At 37.1% G+C, this 22,861-nt stretch overlaps 1 long non-coding RNA gene and 1 pseudogene across 1 annotated transcript; one reads left to right on the top strand and one right to left on the bottom strand.

Moving 5' to 3' along the window:
- The window catches only part of LOC114460593 (NACHT, LRR and PYD domains-containing protein 3-like), a 32,055-nt pseudogene that overhangs the window by 5,639 nt on the left and 3,555 nt on the right, over positions 1-22,861 (top strand).
- LOC114460608 (uncharacterized) lies at positions 14,582-15,761 on the bottom strand. The gene is made up of 3 exons (XR_003673689.1): positions 15,711-15,761; positions 15,284-15,375; positions 14,582-14,675 (listed from the first exon to the last, which is right to left on the bottom strand). It is a non-coding gene; the product is annotated as an uncharacterized LOC114460608 (long non-coding RNA).

Raw genomic sequence — 22,861 nt, 5'->3', positions numbered from 1 at the left:
CAGAGGCAATAATCATAATAACCAGAATCATAAACAATGACAACAAGGCAGATTGTGAGATAAAAATAATAAAATGAATGGTTGTAAATGTACTAATATGTGTTTGTGTGAGGTTTAGTGGATAGTAAAGGAGGTGTAGTGGTGATGTGGTTGGTACTCAGAGAAAAAACCTACAAATACTCATGGATAAGGGAATAAATGATCATAAACAGGATATTTAAGGTACAGCTCAGAGGGATTAGGTGTGTAAGAAATCTATGACTGAGAACCAAATGGAGGGTGTTTGGGAGTGGGGAGGTGCTCTGACAGAAGGTTCTTCCAGTGTTTGATGTGTTTGAACTTTTTACATTTCCAGTTAATGAGGATAGTATATATATAGATATATGTAAAAACACTGTATATAACCTTTTCCTCTTTTATAACACTTAAAACATAATTGTACATTTTGTTATATATACAGTTTATATATAGTGTGTGTGTGTGTGTGTGTGTGTGTGTGTGTAGGTGTGTCTCTGCTATGGATCAGGACACGGTGCAGGAACAACATGAGATCCAGGCTGAAGATCAGAGGTGAGACCACGTCTGAGCTCAGCACTCACACCTCTGTACATCAGTGTTACACTGTGTGTGTGTGTGTGTGTGTGTGTGTGTGTGTGTGTGTGTGTGTGTGTGTTCAAGGACCAGGAAGAAGCTCACATCTGGACCTGAACCTGAACCCAAACCTAAACCTAAACCAAAACTTGGACCTGGACCTGGACCCAGCTGTGTGTCCTTTAGAAGTGACCAGTCCATGGGCACACCCATTGTCTTCAAAGGTGGTCCATCTACTGACCCACAGTGAGTCCACATAAAGAAGGTTGCTGGTTGTCTTCCTGATGGTCCAGGGGCCTCATTTATTGATCCGTTCATAGAACTGGTTCTAAATACGTTCAGACCAATGAAATGTAGAATGTGCACCAGTACAAAAAGAATCAGTATTTATGAAGCGTGTGGACAGAGGTCGTACACACAGCAGTGTTGATTCATCTTTCAGTCCATGTGGACTAAAGTGTCAATCACTTTTCTTTGTTTTCACACTACATACAGTCACCAACTATTTCCTCAGTCACTAGTTATTATTATTAATAATTATACATTATTATAATTAGTTCACCACCTGATAAACACTAAACTTTTACAGCACATTTTTCAAACACTAACACACTTTAGGACCAATGCTTGTTAACAATATAAAATAAAGTGTATTAATCTCTGATCAATGAATGGATCATATACTGTGTGGTAAACAGAGGAGATAAACACGTATATTTATATAAACATATTATTACTGATGGTTTAAACACATGGAGACTGTGATCATCTCAATAAAAAGTACAGGATACTTTACAGTTTTTATTGATAACAATCATTGGTGGAAAGTGAAGTCACATGATCTAAACTCTAACACATGTCCATCTGTCCAAAGCACAAATGTTGTTAATTACTGTAAATGACTGATTTAGTCTTTATTACATCATATACAATCATTTAGAACCATCAAAGATCTTATTTTATAATCAAACCTGACATAAATCATTCAAAGTTAAAGATCAGATGTATTTAATGTAATGCTCTTTGTTGTTAGTATTGTGTAGTTCAGTGTGTGTTTCCATGGTAACACTATGTGTGTGTGTTGTGGTTCAATGAGCTTCTGTTGAGATGTGTATGAAGTGTTTAGTTGATGATGAGATTAACTGTTGATCTGAGATCATGATGGACATGTGTTAGAGTTTAGATCATGTGACTTCACTTTCTACCAATGATTGTTAGCAATAAGACACGCCTCCAATTGACCATATATGGTAGCAGCATCACTTTAAGAATGAGTGAACAGTGTGTGTGCGTGTGCGTGTGCGTGTGTGTGTTCAAGGACCAGGAAGCAGCGCATACCTGGACCTGGACCTGGACCTGGACCCAGCTGGGTGTCCTTTGGAAGTAACGAGTCCATGGACAGACCCATTTACTTCAAAGGAGGTCCATCTACTGACCCACAGTGAGTCCACACTTTCTACCAATGATTGTTAGCAATAAGACACGCCTCCAGTTAACCATATATGGTAGCAGCATCACTTTAAGAATGAGTGAACAGTGGATTCTGACCAAAGCTATAAGTGTGTGTGTGTGTGTGTGTGTGTGTGTGTGTGTGTGTGTGTGTGTGTGTGTGTGTGTGTACTGGTTCTACATATTTTCTACAGTGAAGTAATGAGGGTGTGTTAGAGTCCCAGCATGTAACAAACAAATGGTAAAAACGACTCATCTTGGTGGTTAAAGTTACCAGCAAATGGTTTATCAGGTTATCAGTAAACCTGTGCTTAAAAACAATTTGAATTTGAGTTTTATTTTGATAGTCTTAGAATAACAAAGCAGAACAAACACTCAATTGTGTAATTCTTCAGCTGAAAGTGTGTAGGTTGAAGCAAAGCTTATATATACAGTAGCTACCCTATCACAATAAAACTAAACAAGGTTCTCTACTAGGGATGTAAAGATTCACTCAACTCCCGATACGATTCGATTCACGATACTGGGTTCACGATACGATTCTCTCACGATTTATTTTACAAAATGGGACAAGACCGATTTTTTTATTGGGAAAAAAACTAGAAAATACTATAATATTTTCATTTTATTTTTCATTTTCAAAAGAATTCCTTGATAAACAATTCAAAACAATGCAATTTAACTAAAAATAAATCTTGAATGAAATAAATAAAGGAATAATACAAATGAAAATGAAGCCTATTAATTTAAATTCTGGTTCTATAATAAACAATGCAAAACTGCATAATAGTTCTTTTTCTTTTAAAAGTGCAACTGAAAATGTATTTTGTGCCTTAACAATTGGACTTTAAAAAAAAAAAAAAAAACGTGATTACACTGATTTACGTCATATTTGTTTGGACCAGCAGAGGGCGCTGGTAACCCAGTGGTCGGTTGACATGCAGATATCTTGCAGTGAAGAAGAGAAGCTATGCTAGCAGACAGAACTAATAGAAAAACATGACTTTTACAGATATTCAAGTAATATTAGATATTATTTTGGTGCTAAAGGGGTAATGAATCATTTATTAACATATTTAAGAGTAGAAGGCGGCCAGAAAGAAAGTATTAGCAGACTCCGCCCGCCGCCTACATTTGTTGATAGCGCCCTCTGCTGGTTAAAAAAAGTACTGCGATTAAATTTTCAGAAAATCGCTATCAACCGTGATACCTATAAATCGATTTTTAACTGCCTTACGATTAATCGTTACATCCCTATTCTCTACATAATATCACACACACAAAACAATATTTTACTTATATTACTATTTTCACAATAAACATTCAATATATATTCTGCACAAATTTTATATATGTAGTTTACACATTCACATCAAACATATATGCTGTACATACATACACGGATGTATATGACATGTACATCATATTAATATGAAACTATTTTATATTTATGACACAAATGTCATCAAATACATTTAGAGTGGCAATATATAGTGGTTAGCACGTCCGCCTCACAGCAAGAAGGTTCTGGGTTCAAGCCCTGGGGTGGACACCTGGGTCCTTTCTGTGTAGAGTTTGCATGTTCTCCATGTGCTGCGTGGGTTTCCTCCAGGTACTCAGGCTTCCTCCCACAATCCAAAAACATCACTGTAAGGTTGATTGGAGTCTCTAAATTGGATGAAAATGGATGGATGGATGTACATATTATATATTAATGCTGTCCTAGTTAAAATAATTGTTCTTCTTTCTTTATACTTACTAACGATATATGATTTAAAAAGCTTTTTAAACTGGTTTATGTTGGTGCTTTGTTTTATTTCATCCTTTAGACAGTTCCATAATTTAACCCCTGATATTGTTATACTCATCTTTTTCAATGTTGTTCTAGCATATTGTATATTTAAATGTAGTTTTACTCTTAAATTATTTTCCCCTTCTCCCTCTAAAAATCTTTTCTCAACCCTTTTGGAAGTGAACCTTTACTTGTTTTATAAATCATTTGGACAGTTTAGAGTTTGATGAGATCTGGAGTTTTAAATCTGGTGTTTTTAACAATAATCCATGTGTGTGTTCTCTGTATCCTGTGTTATGTATCAGTCTGATGGATCTTTTTTACATTGTGAATAACGGTTGGATGTTCGTCATGTATGTATTTCCTCAAACTTCAAGATAGTAAATTAAATATGGTAAAACAAGTGTAAAATAGAGTGTGCAATGCTTTTTTTTTTATTAAGAATGAGCCTTGTTTTGCCCAGAACAGCAATAGAAATACTCCTCACCATCTTCCCTTTAATGTATTTAATGTGTCACTTCCAGTAGATCCCGTGGTACAAGATCACACCAAAAAATGTGACTTTGTTCACTCTTTCTATGTTAATATTGTCTATATTTACTTTTACATCTTTTTTTTTTTTTTCTGATTTCCAAATAACATAAAATTAGTTTTTTAGGTTTAATGGTAATTTATTATTTTTTTAGTTTACACATCTCCATAGCGACCATCCTCAAGAGCTGCCATCAGTCCACATCAGTACAAAGCATATTGGTATCATCTGCAAATAACACATATTTTAGTTTTTCATTTACTTTACAAATTACATTCATATACATTTTGAAAATTTTTTGCCCCAAAACTGACCCCTGTGGTACCCCACATTTAATATTTAAACAACATGATTTGTTCTGTCATATCTGTACAAACTGTTTTCTGTTGCATAAATAACTTTTTATCCAGTCCAAAACATTACATTACATTACCCCTTTTCCTTTTTTCTTATAAGTATATTGTAGTAAACTGTATCAAACGCCTTCTTTAGATCTGAGAACACTCAATACCAGGTTATTTTTTTATTAAATCTGTTAGTGCTTGTGGTGTTGATCAAATATTCCTGAAACCAAACTACCTATATGTAAATAATTCTTTTTTTTTTTTTTTTACAAAACCATCAAATCTATTTATAAATATGATAAATTGATAAAGCGTTGCCTCGGCTCCTTGTGACAGTGTGACATATAATAATAATAATAATAATATATTACATCAAAGACGAAACAGGCAAACACATATGACACCAATCCATGTACTGATAGTTCTTTGGTTATTTAGTTTCATTTTTTTTTTTTTTTTTTTAAGTATTATGAAGTTTGTTTCCAATTTGATGGTCACTTGGTAACAGCAACAACTGCTGGATTTTAACGGTATTGCACAAGTTACAAGTTTAAATATTACAGATTGCATTCTCCAAATGTGTTCCAAAAGTCACATGCACAGAGACAGCCAATAGAATGTCCTGGTTTGATGACACACACATACGGATGTTAATACAGACACAGAATAGATTACATACAGACAACTATGTTTACAAATACTTATTCTACACTCGGATTGAAATACAGACACAGAGATCAAAATACAGACACACAGATTGGATAAAACACACATAAATAGTTTTGTTGCAAAAATAGCCCCATATCACTGTTCTACCACTAGGTGTTTTTATTATATTTAGATTTACACCTGTTTCTACACTCACACACAACTTTATCAATAACATATTTTGATTTGAATGATCAGTGCTTATAAACATGTAATAAATGAGGCTTCAGGTTCTTCACACTCAAAACTCTGTATGTGTTTGAACCAGAACTGAGCCCAGACTAAGTGGACCTGGACCCAGTTGTGTGTCCTTTAGAAGTAACGAGTCCATGGGCAAACTCATTGACTTCAAAGGACGACAATCTACTGACCCACAGTAAGTGAACATAAATAAGGTTGTTTGTTTTCTTCCTGATGGTCCTGGTTCTTCACACTCCACACTGATAAAGTACCAGTAAACATGACTCATCAGTTTTGATGGACAATGTTTGTTATTTGAAGTGCTGATGTAAATCTCAGCAAACAGTGGAAGGTGAAAGAGAAACGGCTTTGTAGGAATGGTCTCCAGTGTGTAGGTGAGTCTTAGACACTGTGTGATCTTCAGATTTGTGAAGGATTGAAGACAAATAAAGCCTCAGTCTAACAGACTTGTTCTCCTGTTCAGTGGAAACATGCTGAGATGTTCCACACGTGAGCTGAGCTCCAAAGGCTGCTCCACACTCACTGCACTGTGGCTCTGCAGGACATCACCCACTGTTACTGATGTTCACATGATGTGAGCAGAGCTTCCTGTGCTTTCCTCCAGCTGCTCCTCAGCTTGTCTGAGTGTCTGTGTCTTCTCCACAGCAGCTTGGAGGGTGTGGATGGTTCCTCTGGAGCTGAGCCTGACTCCATCTTTACGGTGTGTACGACACACACACACACACACACACACACACACACACACACACACACACACACACACACACACACACACACAGATGATTGCAGCAGGTCTTCACTCATTACCTTTAATGTGTTTGTGTTCCAGCTGCTGGAGGACAACATCATCAGCTTTGTTAAGGCTGAACTCAAACACATGCAGAAGATTGTGGATGGAGATGATCCAGAGTGCTCAGAGAGTCAGATGGAGGATGAAGATGAGGAGCAGAGGAGGAGCAGGGAGGCCTTTCTGAACATCACACTGTATTTCCTGAAGAAGATGAAGCAGGAGGAGCTGGCTGAGCGTCTGCAGAGCAGTAAGACCATGTGAACATCTTCACTGTGAGGAACATCACATGAAGGACACAAAGCTGGCTTTTCTTTTTGAAAACACAATTCAATCAGTCACATTTAATCTGAGGAGCCATCCAGACTGAGAACATCACACACTTTGATCTCCAATGTTCAAACCTGCTCTGACTTCTCCACTCTAACATTAAGTTTGTCTTCATTCAGGAACAAAGGCTCATCGATACCAATGTGCGCTGAAGTCTAAGCTGAAGAAGAAGTTCCAGTGTGTGTCTGAGGGCGTGGCTAAAGCAGGAAGTCCAACCCTCCTGAAGGAGATCTACACAGAGCTCTACATCACAGAGGGAGGGGGTGGAGAGGTCAACCAGGAACATGAGGTCATACAGATAGAAACAGCATCCAGGAGATCAGACACAGCAGAAAGAGCCATCACACGAGAAGAGCTCTTTAAACCCCGTCCTGGAAGACCTCGACCAATCAGGACAGTGATGACAAAGGGCGTGGCTGGCATTGGGAAAACACTCTTAACACACAAGTTCACTGTAGACTGGGCTGAAGACAAAGCCCAGCAGGAGGTCCACTACACATTCCCACTGACCTTCAGAGAGCTGAACATGCTGAGGGGGAGGAGCTTCAGCTTGGTGGGACTTGTTGATCACTTCTTCTCTGGAAGCAAAGAAGCAGGAATCTGCAGCTTCCAGGACTTCCTGGTTTTGTTCATCTTGGATGGTCTGGATGAGTGTCGGCTCCCTCTGGACTTCCTCAGCACTCAGACCCTGACTGATGTCTCAGAGTCCACCTCAGTGGAGGTTCTGCTGATAAACCTCATCAGAGGAGAACTGCTTCCATCAGCCCTCCTCTGGATAACCACACGGCCTGCAGCAGCCAATCAGATCCCTCCTGAGTGTGTGGACATGGTGACAGAGGTCAGAGGGTTCACTGACCCTCAGAAGGAGGAGTACTTCAGGAGGAGGTCCACAGATGAGGAGCAGGTCAGCAGGATCATGTCCCACATCAGGACGTGTCATAGCCTCCACATCATGTGCCACATCCCGCTCTTCTGCTGGATCACTGCTACAGTTCTGGAGGACGTGTTGAAGAGCAGAGAGAAGGGAGAGCTGCCCAGGACTCTGACTCAGATCTACAGCCACTATGTGGTCCTTCAGAACAAAGTCAAGATGGTGAAGTTTGATGGAGGAGCTGCCACAGATCAACACTGGAGTCCACAGAGCAGGGAGATGATGGAGTCTCTGGGAAAACTGGCTTTTGAGCAGCTGCAGAAAGGAAAGTTGATCTTCTATGACAGTGACCTGACAGAGTATGGCATGGACCTCAGAGCAGCCTCAGTGTGCTCAGGAGTGTTCACACAGGTCTTCAGAGAGGAGAGCAGCCTGTACAAGGACAAGGTGTTCACCTTCATCCACCTGAGCCTTCAGGAGTTTCTGGCTGCTCTTCACGTCCATCAGACCTTCATCAGCTCTAAAGTTAACCTGCTGGAACATAAACCACTGAACCTTCCCCATAGTGGAGGTCAGCCTGACTTTAACCATCTCCATCAGAGCGCTGTGGACGAGGCCTTACGGAGTCCAAATGGACACTTGGACTTGTTTCTCCGCTTCTTGCTGGGTCTTTCACTGCCGACCAATCAGAGGCTCCTACAAGGCCTGCTGACACAGACAGGAAGTGACTCACAGACCAATCAAAGAACAGTTAAATACATCAAGAAGAAGCTGAGTAAGAGGTTGTCCGCAGAGAGAAGCATCAACCTGTTCCACTGTCTGAATGAAGTGAATGATCACTCTCTGCTGGAGGAGATCCAACGGTACATGAATTCAGGACGTCTCTCCACAGAGAAACTGTCTCCTGCTCAGTGGTCAGCTCTGGTCTTCATCTTACTGTCATCACAGGAACATCTGGATGTCTTTGACCTGAAAAGATTCTGTCCTTCAGAGGAAGCTTTTCTGAAGCTGCTCCCAGTGATCAAAGCCTCCAAGAAAGCTGAGTATGTGACTTTAGAACATGTCTTTAATTATCTCACAGACAAACATCTGTAAGGTTTCTCTGATTCTTCATCAGGTTGAGTTCCTGTGGTCTCTCAGAGAGAAGCTGTGCAGCTCTGTCCTCAGTCCTCAGCTCTCAGTCCTCCAGTGTGAAACATCTGGACCTGAGTAACAATGATCTGCAGGATTCAGGAGTGAAGCTGCTGTGTGAAGGACTGAAGAGTCCTCACTGTAAACTGGACTCTCTCAGGTCAGTGGATCACATGTTCCATCAACATCGTCCTGTTCCTTGTCTCCTCACTTGTTTCCTGAGTTGTGGATGTTTTTCTGAATCCAGTCTGTCAGGTTGTGTCATCACAGAGGTGGGCGGGGCTTCTCTGGCAGCAGCTATGAGCTACAACCATCCAGGAGACTCAGCAGTGAAGCTGCTTTCTCAGAGACTGAACACTCTGAGGTGAGACACATCACAGCAGCTCATCACATGTTCACATCAATCCCCATCACATGTGTGACAGAGAGCTGTATCAGAGGAATGTGATGAAGGTGTGAGAGGTGGGACACTTAAGGAGGAGGACTGGGACAGGTTAGAGGGATGAAGGACAGAGAAAAGAAGGTCGTGAGGAGTGAGGAGAGGCTGAAGGAGAACTATGAGGAGCTGATGAAGGAATGAGAGAGAAGATCAGAGGAGGTGGAACCAATCAGTGAGGATTGTGTTCATACAGAAATATAAATATATCTTATGAAATTATATTTTAATATTTTCTCTGACACAAGTTATCAAGTCAAAAAATGATGAATGAACCAAAAAGGGAGCAGGGAGGAAAGATTCAAAGTAGTAAATGCAAAGTGTGGGGAAGAGTTGATTATTTTAAAGTGAGAGTGAGATGTGAAGTTGTAGTTGTGTATATTGTGCTTATGTTGTTGTGTAATCAATCCAGTCCGGTGACCAGTGTGAAGCTTTGGTATAATGGTGGTGGCTGTGGACAAAGGGAAGGAGTGAGTGGTAATACAGGTATTTAGGATCAACGTGTCTAAAGTTAAGCCCACTATGAGTTTTATCCCACAGTCTAAGACATGCCAGTGCATCGTAGACCGATGTATGTGCAAGAACCACTACTGCAAACCCAAGCGCTGCCCTGGACCCGAAAATGCAGCCAGGCTAGCAGAAAGATTGGGGGCCAGGGAGCCCAGACAACCCCCTCATGGATGAGCAGCCCTCCAGACGCCCCTGAGACCCCATGCCGAGAGGCAGCAACCGCCCCCCACACACACATCCGAGAAAGCACCAAGGAACCAAAGACCCTCCGCCCCGCCATACCCGATTGCACCATCCTGATGTATTTGTACCCATCCATCAACAGAGGAGCCGGGCCGCCACCCGACAGGCCCAATTATGTGATCCTACCCACCTTCCTGTTATGGTGCCTCTCCATTCCCCAATCGAGAGGAACTTCCCTATCCCCTGTGTGAATGTGTGTGTTTAGTAAATGTATGAGGTGCAATTAAAAGAAAGGGGATGGAGGGGAGCGGTGCTCCCCATCCAACCTTTGTGTATATATGGGTATGTGGTGCAATAGCTCCGGAGGGTGGAAGTGGTGGATGCACCCTCTGGGGGGTGGTGTGTTCAGGTGTGATTAACATTGGAGGGATTGGTAGGGTAACTTGAGGTGGGAATGTCGCCCCAGTGCCACTACTCAGTCGCCCAGGCGGCGGCCATCTTTGCAGATCATTCGTGACTTTATCCAGCAGCGGATCTAGGTTCAGTTTAATTAATTCATTTAAGTTTGGTGATATATTTAAGCCTAGATATTTAATTGTGTTTGTGGGGGAGGGGTATTGTGGGTTTTGGCTTAATGGATTACATGAATTTTTTGTTAAAAGGGAGGATTGACGATTTTGACCAGTTAATGGAATAGTCTGATAGTTTAGAGAAGCTGTTTATTAGTTTAAATACTTCCTCTAATGAGGATGGGGTTCTTCCAAATAGAGTAAAATATCATCTGCATAAAGATTAATTTTGTGTTCTGAGATGGATGAGTGGATTCCTTTAATAACAGAGTTCTGACGAACAGCTGCTGCGAGAGGTTCAACGAATATTGCAAAGAGCAAAGGTGAGAGTGGGCAACCTTGTCTGGTTCCCCTCTGCAGTGTGAAGCTTTGGGATGTTATTTTGTTTGTGGTTGCTGAGGCCTTAGGTTTAGAGTATAGGGTGGAGATCCATTGTATGAATGATTCTCCAAAGCCAAATATGCCAAGGGCAGCAAGGAGGAATGACCAGTTGACTCTATCGAATGCTTTTTCTGCGTCAAGTGACAAGATTATTGTTTTCTTTTTAGAGTTCTGTGCCATGTTGATCAAATTAAACAGTCTTCTAACATTGTCTGTGGATTGTCTATTTTTAATTGACTGTACTACTTTCTCTAACTTGGAAGTGAGTGCTTTGGAAATAATTGTTATGTCTGTGTTAATAAGTGAGATGGGACGGTAACTTGAGGGTAACATGAGGTTTTTGTCTGGTTTATGTAGTAATTTAATGTTTGCTGTATTCATGTGGCCTCCTACGTAACCTTTATTTTTAATCTCTGTTACTACTGTGAAAAAAAGCAGAGCCAGCATTGACCAGAAATGTTTTAGGAATTCAGCAGGGAACCCATCTGGACCAGGTGCTTTGCCTGTCGACATGCTATCCAAAGCATTTTGTAGTTCTTGTAAGGTTAATGGTGAGTCTAAGGTGGTTTTCTGATCTATGGTGAGCTGTGGTAGGTTTACGTTATTGAGGAAGGTTTTAATATCTTCAGGGTCAGGGTTTAATTTGGATGAGTATAGATTTTGATAATAATCATGAAAAACCTTATTAATGTCCTGAGGTAAGTTTAAAGTTTGACCTGAATTGTCAGAAATTGCTGCTATAAAGGAATTTTCTTTGTTGTGTTTGAGCTGATTTGCTAAATATTTGCCTGATTTATTAATATAATCAAAGTTTTTGTATAGCAATTGTTGCAAAATAAAAAGTTTTGTATTTTTGGAGTTTTCTGAACAAAAGTTCTCAGGGATTGTTAACATTAGACTCACTGAACATCTGGAGACACATAACATCCTAGCTGATGAGCAGAATGACTTTAGAAAATGTAGGGCCTGCATTGATCATATTTATGTTTTATCATCTGTGCTGAGGGACAGGCTGCAAGAGGGAAAACCAACATTTGTCTTTTTGTTGATGTCCAGAAGGTTTTTGACTGGATCAACAGGGATCTTTAATGTATAAATTACTGGATTATGGCATTACTGGTACATTCTATGATGATGTCAAATCACTCTATAAAGCCCCAGTTGCATGTGTGCAGATCAATGGTTTAAAGACTGGTTGGTTCTCCACCACGTTTGGTGTAAAACAAGGAGATGTGTTGTCTTTGTTTTCCCTTTATATAAATATTCTGGTAAATGAAATTATGGAAGCTAATCTGGGTATTTGTATAAATAACTGTAATTTAAGTCTTTTATTGTATGCTGATGATATTATTTTTCTGGCAAATTTACATAATATGTTAAATATTTTAAATACATGGTGTAAAAAATGGAGACTGACTCTAAATAAAGATAAAACACAGATCATGTATTTTAGGAAAAATCATGACTTGAGAAGTAATTATAATTTTATATATGGCCTGTCTTAGTTTATACAAGTTCATACAAGTTCCTAGGATTGATCTTTAATGACTTTATGAGTTTTCAAGAGGGAACAAAGTTTTTGGCTGAGTCGGCAGGAAGAGCTTTGGGCTGTGTGAGAACAATGACTATAAAATACAGTTGTCATGTTGACAGTTGTTACTGTTTTATTTTGAGGTTTTGGGTCGACTCTCAATACAGTATCCACTGACAGTTCTTTTGGTTTTATGTGATATGTTTTTATTTGGTTTCACTGTTTGTTTTGTGTGTGCGTGCGTGCGTGTTTATGTTGCTTTTTATGTAATATTGTAAATATTTGTTTTTAATATTGTCATTTATTATTGTTATGAAAATGAAGGAGACCCCAGTCAGAATAGTTCCTGCAATAAGTCAGGAGCTAATGGAGCTCAATAAAATGAAATGAAATGAAATTAAATAATTTTTATTATTATAAATTTTAACAGAAAATACACATTTTAAAATCCCCTTATTTTTAATGTTTTTATTTGTAAATTTATCACACTCTCTCTCACGTACCCCCTGCAGTACCGTTGTGTACCCCTAGGGGTACGCGTACCCCCATTTGAAAAACACTGTAATAAATAAAATTTTAGTTGACTAAATCTGTTACAGATATAATCGACTAAAACATAAAGCATTAGAGTTTATTTATTTTTTAAATATTCAGTTACTGTTGATAAACCTGATATATGATGGTATTAATGTTTGTAAACACAGACAGATTAGATGTGATCAATACGTTTGATCACATGATCACATGAGTTCTGATTGGATTTCAGCCAAGGTGACCAAATAGTGTAAATATACATATATATATAATAGTGTATAGTTTAGTTTTTATTAGTCAGTGAAGATATAAATATAAGTTGATATAGTTTTTGTTAACATGTATTTTTATTAAATTATTCATTGTTTAGTTATTGTCACTTTAAAAACTTTAATCAACAAAAACTATGATAAAATGTTTAGTCGACTAAATGAACAGTATAAAGTGCAAACCTCCATCAAGCTCTGAACCTCCTCTTCACAGATATGGTCAGTTATCAATGATCCTGATCATGGTACCATGATCATTAACACTTTAAAGGCTTGGAACCATATTTATATCCCATTAATAAACATCCAATAGGTCACAATGTATGGACACACTTTAAAAAAAAGAAAATAAATCAATGAAATACACAATCTGGATCTGATCAGGATGAAACTCAGTGGGATCATTGATTAACAACCCAATATAACTGAGTCATATTTTATACAGATCCATCAATTACAAACCCAGATATGAATTATTATGATGATGAGAGATAGACATTTTTTTATCTTTGAAACTGATCAGAATCAGTTCATTGATCAGGAGTCCCTCTGGCAGCTGAAATATTTCCTCCTTGGTGGAGGTAATAAAGCAGATGAAGTGTACGGCAGAGGTTTGAATCCTGTCAATAATGTGATGATTATTATTATTATTATTATTATTATTATTATTATTATTATTATTATTATTATTAATAATAATAATAATATGTGAATGTCTTTCTCCCACAGACTGAGTTTCTGTGGTCTCTCAGAGAGAAGCTGTGCAGCTCTCTCCTCAGTCCTCAGCTCTCAGTCCTCCAGTGTGAAACATCTGGACCTGAGTAACAATGATCTGCAGGATTCAGGAGTGAAGCTGCTGTGTGAAGGACTGAAGAGTCCTCACTGTAAACTGGACTCTCTCAGGTCAGTGGATCACATGTTCCATCAACATTGTCCTCACTGCATGAAAACTGAGATTATCCACCCTGTGAATGCCTGATAATTCCTGTAAACGCCCAGGATTATCAGCAGTTCACTGAGAAGTCCCCCCACCCCCACTGTGAATGTTTTTCTATAACTAGCATTTCAATGTCTAGCCTGCCTGACTGAAACTAACCAACCATTGGAAGAAACCACAGACAGTTCAGAAGTAAAATCACCTGTGATTGGACAGAAAGCCCCTCACTCATTGGTCACCGTTGGGATGCATGGGCATATGCCCCTCCCATTTTAATTATAATACAAATAATAATAATTATAATATTAATGACACTAATAATTATTATTGCTAATATTATTTAGTGAGAACATCACAATAACAGTTTGAGAATAAGAGCCACAGGAGGAACATAATGAAAGTAGAGCTTTATTTATTAAAAATAAAACAAACTTTACACTGTGTTCCTTTGTCTGGGTCACACACTAAAACTTGAACTCTTGGCAGCTTCAGAGTCATAAAAAGATGGAGCAGGTCTTTTGGGGGGTGGTCCATAATGCAGTCTTTTGTGGTGGGTTGCTTGATATTTGGGCTCATTTTCCAGTTTGTTCTGTAATGTTGAACACAGAGCAGAAAGCTCCAGGCTTCTGAAGGACGGAGACCATAATATATGTAATAATAATAATCTGTAACCATGGGTAGCCTTAATGTGTCATTTGTGGCAATGCATGGAGGCTCCTGACTGCTGGTCCATTTATATTCTAGTTTACAAATGACAATTTGCGTACCCCTAGGGGTACCGTACCCCACTTTGGGAACCTAGGTTCTATGTTGTTAACACAACAAAATATTATGTGTGTGTGTCTGTGTGTGTGTCAGCCGTTTTGTTTTTCCCTCCAAAATGTCACATAATAAACCACAATGTACAAAAATACTAGGAATAGATGAAGCTTTGCTCTGTGCACATGCTCTGTGTAACATCTGTTCTGTTGTCTTTATAAATCTGACCCTCTTCCTCCCCTGTCTGCTGTGAGCTGAACCTTTAATGGCTTCTGTTTGTGTCCAAAGGTCTGGATGACTAAATGTGAAGTTCTTCCAGACTGTCTCATAGGATGTCTTACATAAAACTGGGAAAAAGAAAGGCAACAGGCATAAATATGTAAAATAATAACACCACAAACAACAAAACAGATTATTTTCCAGATTAAAGTTTCTTACATATAAAGACTCCAGTGTCCACTTTACACATGTCTGGACTTGTAATGAGAGTTTACATCAAAGTCACAGGTGAATTATGGGACGAGCTCAGTCTGTCACAACAAATAAATAGTGTCAGATACATTTATTTATACTATTTTATATTAAAATCTTACCCTAGTATGTGTTCATAACACTTTTTGTTTCCCTCTGAGTTGTGTAAAAAAAACAATATTTAACTGCAATAAATCATTTTCTCACTCTTTTCTTTCAAGCATCAAATATGTAAGTCTTAAAGTTACACATGGCACAGTCTGCTAACTTACTACTGTTCATAAAACTTAACTCTTATCAAACTCAAATATCAAAACTACAATGTCATGAAACTCTTTATTTGTTAGTAACCCTATTTCTGACATATAAGCTGTGTTTCTGACTATAAACATACCTGAAAAGAGGAGAAATGATCACAAATGTGATTCAGTCTGTTTCCTCCATCAGGAGTGTTAGTAGAATGAGGAAAACAGCACGTGTGGGGGCGGAGACAAAACCAATCGATCCCAGATAGTCTAACTCAGAACACTCAGTGGATCACAGATAAACAACAATAACAATAAAGAGACAAGCAAATCATGTGTATTTGGCTGGTGTATAAATCTGTGAATGGGTTTGGTCCAGAATACATCAGTGACATGTTAGTCAGGTATGAACCCAGCAGGTCTCTCAGATCTATGGACACAAATCAGATAGTGGAGCCCAGAGTTCACAGTAAACATGGTGATGCTGCTTTTAGTTGTTATGCTGCAAAGAAGTGGAACAAACTGCCAGCGGAGCTGAAGTCAGCATCCAATGTGAACATTTTTAAATCAAAGTTAAAGGCACTTTTTTTCTCTACTGCATATGATTGAGAGAGAGATTTTTAGTCATGTTGTTGATGTAATGATGATTTTACTGATGATTTTAATTGATTTTACTGATGATTTTAAATGTTCTTATTGATTTAAATGTTCTTATTGATTTTAAACAATTGAATGTTTTATCATGTAAAGCACATTGAGTTGCCTTGAGTATGAAATGCGCTATATAAATAAATTTGCCTTGCCTTGCCTTGCCTTGCCTATTTAACACTCTTTTAACACTTTTAACTGTCTTTTAACATTTAACTGGTATTTAAATATTTAAACTCATGAAAAATTACAACAAAAAAAACGCAAAAATAAAAAACAACACAAATACACAATAACTCCACAAATCATACATTTTATAGGAAAAATACACAAAAGAACAACAAAAATGCACAAAATGTCTCATAACATAAGACAACAAATATACACAGAATGACAGAAAAACATACACATTTACTATAAAAACTCTTTGTTTGTTTCCACATGCATCCCTCGGTCTATTTTATTGAGGCCCCCAAAGTAAACGTACAAAATGGCAGAAAAACAAAAAACAAAAACAAGAATACAGTATAAAAAAAAAGAATTCCACATTACAGGAAAATACAGTAAAAGACAAGAAAAACATAGCAAATACTTCAAAAGCTGTACAAAACTACTACAAAAATGAACCAAACGACAACAGTAATACACAAAATAACTCACAATAAAAAACAACAACAAAAAAACACAAAAAGACAAGAAAAACACAAAAAATGACTGCAAATCCATAGTATTAACAAACAAGCAAAATCACAACAGAAATACACAAAAGTGACTTTAAAAAACACAAATTGGCAACACAAGTACATATTATGACTCCAAAAAAACATACATTTTACAGTAAAAATACACAAAAGGACAAAATAAATGCACAGAATGTCTTTCTTGTGTTAACGCTCAAAATGGTCATTATTCTAAATTCGGACTGGAAGTCACATTTACCTAATTCATATTTAAATTTAATTCAGAATAAAATGAATTAGGAATTAAGTGTTTACAAGGTCAGTTTGAAGAGGAATTAACTTTTATTCTGCTTTAAAGAGGAATTAGAGCTCCATACAAACATGTTGGCTCTCAGAGACTTGTGTGTCTTTACAGTGGAGACAGTCCTGATTTACATTTATATAGATCACAGTATGGTCATTTACATGTGAAAACCTTACCCAGTCCTAGAAGCTGGGGGGAGACTTTCTCACCTTGTGCTGTGAGTTTACAACAATTCCTGGCAGTTATCTGGAGCTGACTGGAACTTCCTGTTTACTCAGAGTTAACGGTAATTTACAGTGACGGAAACTGACGGGAATCCCACTTTTCATGCAGTGCCTGTTCCTCGTCTCCTCACTTGTTTCCTGAGTTGTGGATGTTTTTCTGAATCCAGTCTGTCAGGTTGTGTCATCACAGAGGTGGGCGGGGCTTCTCTGGCAGCAGCTTTGAGCTCCAACTCCTCCAGTGTGAGAGAGCTGGACCTGAGCTACAACCATCCAGGAGACTCAGCAGTGAAGCTGCTCTCTCAGAGACTGAACACTCTGAGGTGAGACACATCACAGCAGCTCATCACATGTTCACATCAATCCCCATCACATGTGTGACAGAGAGTTGTATCAGAGGAATGTGATGAAGGTGTGAGAGGTGGGACACTAAAGGAGGAGGACTGGGACAGGTTAGAGGGATGAAGGACAGAGATAAGAAGGTAGTGAGGAGTGAGGAGAGGCTGATGGAGAACTATGAGGAGCTGAGGAAGGAATGAGAGAGAAGATCAGAGGAGGTGGAACTAATCAGTGAGGATTGTGTTCATACAAAAATATAACTATATCTTATGAAATTATATTTTAATTATTGCTCTGACACAAGTTATCAAGTCAAAAAATTAGGGATGAACCGAAATGTGAATTATTGACTGAAAACTAAAATAAATTTCCAGCTCTGAATGTTACTAACCACTAAAATTAAAATTATGCAATTGTATAAATCAAAACTAATGCTTCAAATAATCAATCAATAAAAGTAGGGTAGGGGATTTTTTCCAGATACACTTTTTAAGTTTTTGGTTGAAATTTTCTTAATGTTCTGACAGAAATGAAGATCTTATGAGCTCTGAAAAAGGAACAAAGAAAATCCATCATCTCTAGCAGCTGTAAACCTGTAAAAACGTTGACCAATGAAAAAAGTTGGTTCGTTTTTTATTAACCAAAACGCATCATTGGTGACGAACTTAAAACAGAGTTTTTGGTCACGTTTTTTAACATACAGTTTATAATGATAAAGTTTAGTGTTTACTTACTGCTGAATGAAACAACGTAGTTTCTACACAATACAAACAATGAGCTTAGATCCACTTCTGCAGCAGCAGTGCTAATGCATGTGAGTGAGACAGAGCACAGAGGGGAGGGGGGTAAGATACATTCAAAATCATGCTAGCTTTAAAAAAAACACCTACCCTGCCTTTAAAATATGAAAATATTTATTTACCACAGACATTCCAACAATGCATAAAATAAAATAATAAAATGTTTAACTTGACCCACTCATACAATTATTAAAACAGAAATATGTATGTTTTTAAAACGTTTTAAATTTATTTCAAACTGTAGACTTATGTTACAAATATCATTTTTTAACAATTGTTTGAGTTTTCGAGCTAACTCTGGTGTTCAGTACCTGAGATTTCATACAGAGACATAGTCAGAGATTTTACTGAATCAATCAATTAATTTATTAGAGATGAACAGAAAATGAATCAACAAGTCATAACAAGTCAATAGAAGAACAGACACTCATCTAAAACACAGCTGTGGTCCTCAGGGTCTGCTCACTCCCTGGGCCCCAAACATAGATTTATCAGTGTTTTTATATATTTAGAAATCAAATGATCAGCTCCTTGTAATTAGTTAAAGATGTCATTTACTGGTGATTTAAAGCAATACAAATTATGTTTAAGATTTATTTACAGTGGTATGAAAAAGTTTGGGCACCCTTGTAAATGTTCATGATTTTCCCTAATAAATAATTGGTTGTTTGGATAACAAATTCCAGTTAAATTTATCATATAGGAAACAAACATAGTGATATTTGAGAAGTGAAATAAAGTTTATATGATTTACAGAAAGTGTGCTAGAATTATTTAAACAAAATTAGGTATGTGCATAAATGTAGGCACCCTTGCATCTTATTGATTTTAATACTCTTAGCACTAATTATTGGAACTCAAAATTGTTTTGGTAACCTCAGTGATCCTTGATCTCCATACACAGGTGAATCCAATCATGAGTCAGGGTATTTAAGTAGGAAAATTCTCGGTGTTTCCTCTTTGCATCTTCTCTGATTAGTGGCAACATGGGAGCCTCAAAACACCTCTCAAATGACCTGAAAACAAAGATTATTCAACATCATGGTTTAGGGGAGGGATACAAAAAGCTATCCCAGCGATTTAAGCTTTCAGTTTCAACTGTGAGGAACATTGTGAGGAATTGGAAGACCACAGGCACAGTTCTAGTTAAGGCCCGAAGTGGAAGACCAAGAAAGATCTCCGAAAGGCAGCGGCGCAGGATGGTGTGAACAGTCACAGTCAACCCGCAGACCAGCTCCAAAGACCTACAACATCAGCTTGCTGCAGATGGTGTCACTGTGCATCGTTCCACTATTCAGCGCACTTTACACAAGGAGATGCTGTATGGAAGAGTAATGCGGAAAAAGCCTTTTCTCTGCACACGCCACAAACGGGGTCGCTTGAGGTATGCTAAAGCACATTTGGACAAGCCAGCTTCATTTTGGAACAAGGTGCTGTGGACTGATGAAACTAAAATAGAGTTATTTGGGCATAACCAGGGGCGTTATGCATGGCGGAAAAAGAACACAGCATTCCAAGAAAAGCACTTGCTACCTACAGTAAAGTTTGGTGGTGGTTCCATCATGCTGTGGGGCTGTGTGTCCAGTGCAGGCACTGGGAATCTTGTTAAAGTTGAGGGGCTCATGGATTCCTCTCAATATCAGCAGATTCTGGAGAACAATGTCCAGGAATCAGTGACAAAGTTGAAGTTGCGCCGCGGCTGGATCTTTCAACAAGACAATGATCCTAAACACTGCTCAAAATCTACTAAGGCATTCATGCAGAGGAACAAGTACAACATCCTGGAATGGCCATCTCAGTCCCCAGACCTGAATATTATTGAAAATGTATGGTGTGCTTTAAAACGGGCGGTCCATGCTCGGAAACCATCAAACCTGACTGAACTAGAGATGATCTGCAGAGAAGAATGGTCCAAAATACCTCCCACCAGAATCCAGACCCTAATTGGAAGCTATAGGAAGCGTTTGGAGGCTGTTATTTCAGAAAAAGGAGGATCTACAAAATATTAAGTATTTTTTTTCTTTTGTGGTGCCTAAACTTATACACATGCCTAATTCTGTTTAAATAATTCTAGCACACTTTCTGTAAATCGAATAAACTTTATTTCACTTCTCAAATATCACTGTGTTTGTCTCCTATATGATAAATTTAACTGGAATTTGTTATCCAAACAACCAATGATTTATAAAGGAAAATCCTGAACATTTACAAGGGTGCCCAAACTTTTTCATACCACTGTATTTATTCATTATTATTGATCATTTAGGGGTCTATGGTATCTGTTTATTTGATTTATTTAGATATATAGAACATAAGTTGTTTAATGTGTATTAAGTTTAATTTTAGAATATTATTATAATTATTTGTTAATGATTTAGACTGTGCATTTCAGGTCAAACTGACATTTTAGTGTTAATCTGATTGTCTTGTTTATATCTGATTTGTCTCTTCGTTTACGTACATGGTTGTGTTGTTTTTAGATTTAGATTAAGTTGAAATCAGATGTTCTGAAACTGTTTGTCCTTGTTCTGAAAATGACAGCTAACAAGTTGATCTGAATATATTTTATGAATAGATTTATTGAGTATAAAGATATATAATTATAGTATTACACACAAAAAGAAACCATGAATAATAATCCATTCTAACATTTCCTCTCTTCACACTGTTTTACAGTGTGACTATATAAAATTATGAATAAGACAAAATATTTAATTCAGACTATGTTTAATATGTTATATTAACTTTATTTGGAAATTATAATATCAGGTTACTTAAAGTAAGGTTGTTAATTTATTTTAAAGTATTTTTTCCTTTAATTTTATTTCAAGTTATATTCCTATTTTGTTTACCATTGTTAGAGTGGGCCAAAAACTTTTATTTTACTTTATTACATTTATTTGGATTTACTGTTAGACTATGTTTTAATATAAGAAAAAAGTTATAAGTAGAACAGAACAGAATACAAACATGATTTGTGTTTAAATTAAATACACACAGTAAACTTGAAATTATCCACTTATATTTATCTGTACAAACAATAACTGAATACATGCTCATCAAAATCAATCTTATAAAACATCACATGATTACAAAAGATGTTTTAAGAATTATTCAATACAGCTTTTATAATTTCTTTATTACATACAACCACATAGTGTGGTGAGTCTATGATTGCTATGTAGTGTGTGTGTATTTTATTTTAATATCACTTCTCTTTCCATGTGAATGTGAAAACCCACAGCAGGAACCTTAACTGATTGATTGATTGATTCTTATTTCTTAGTGAGGAAAAATACATTCACGGTCCTGCCTGCCCACAGCGACCAGTCAGGAAATGACTTTCAGAAATTACTATCAATCTTTATCAAATTTATATGAAAGCTTTTGAAGCACAAATGACAAAAACACGTGATCACCCTCTAATATAAACTGTGTAGAAATAATCTATCAATATAATATAGAAACTTTTGTTAAATAAAAATCAATTAAAGCACAGTGATATCGCTTACTCATTTAAATTACAATTATATGAATCCATATTAGTTAATTAGTGTTATTCTATCAGCTGTTCTATTTCCTAACTGAGTAGGTGGTTTGTTTCAGATTATTTTAATTTATATTTAAAGTAATTTATCATTGCCCTCTCTTGTAACTTATTATATTTATTAAAAATAAATAAATTATAATTAAAAATAGACTAAATCAAATACTTGGTACAATGGTTTCTGTTCTCAGCTGGTGATGTCTGTATCCTGTGAACAAAAAACTACATTTATATACATTTCAAAGGTTGATTATGATTTTTTTAATATTTCAAGTTATAATTTTTTATCTAATTCTTTCCATGTCTACATATGTATTTATCTATCTGAGGATATAAATACACATAAAGGTTTTAATTGTGAGATTTTTAGAACATAAAGAGAAGAAAATGACAATATTTTACACAGTTGTAACATAATATTCAAACTAACAGAGATTATTAAAGAAGTGAATAAAAAAGTAAGAAAATAACCCAAAGAACTGAAAAGTAAATCAAATCATTAGAATAAAACAGTAATTAGAACAAAACAGAAATGTAACCAGGTCTTATGTTAATTTATGCCTCTACTAATATTTATATAGATTACAATGGAACAGATTTGTGATTGTATTTATGTCTTTATTATCTCTCTAAAGAGTCCTATTAAATCTATAGACCACGTACCATGTACAGTTCAGCCCCCCCCACCTTTGATTAGACGTTTTAGGTGGTGAGGTTGTTTTTATAACCTCAGGTGATCAGCCACTGTTCTGCATTCTGGG

This window comes from Gouania willdenowi, unplaced genomic scaffold (assembly GCF_900634775.1).
Source record: "Gouania willdenowi unplaced genomic scaffold, fGouWil2.1 scaffold_54_arrow_ctg1, whole genome shotgun sequence".
Taxonomy (NCBI): Eukaryota; Metazoa; Chordata; class Actinopteri; order Blenniiformes; family Gobiesocidae; genus Gouania; species Gouania willdenowi.
Note: the sequence above shows the minus strand (reverse complement) of the source record. Positions and strands in the feature narration are given on the sequence as shown.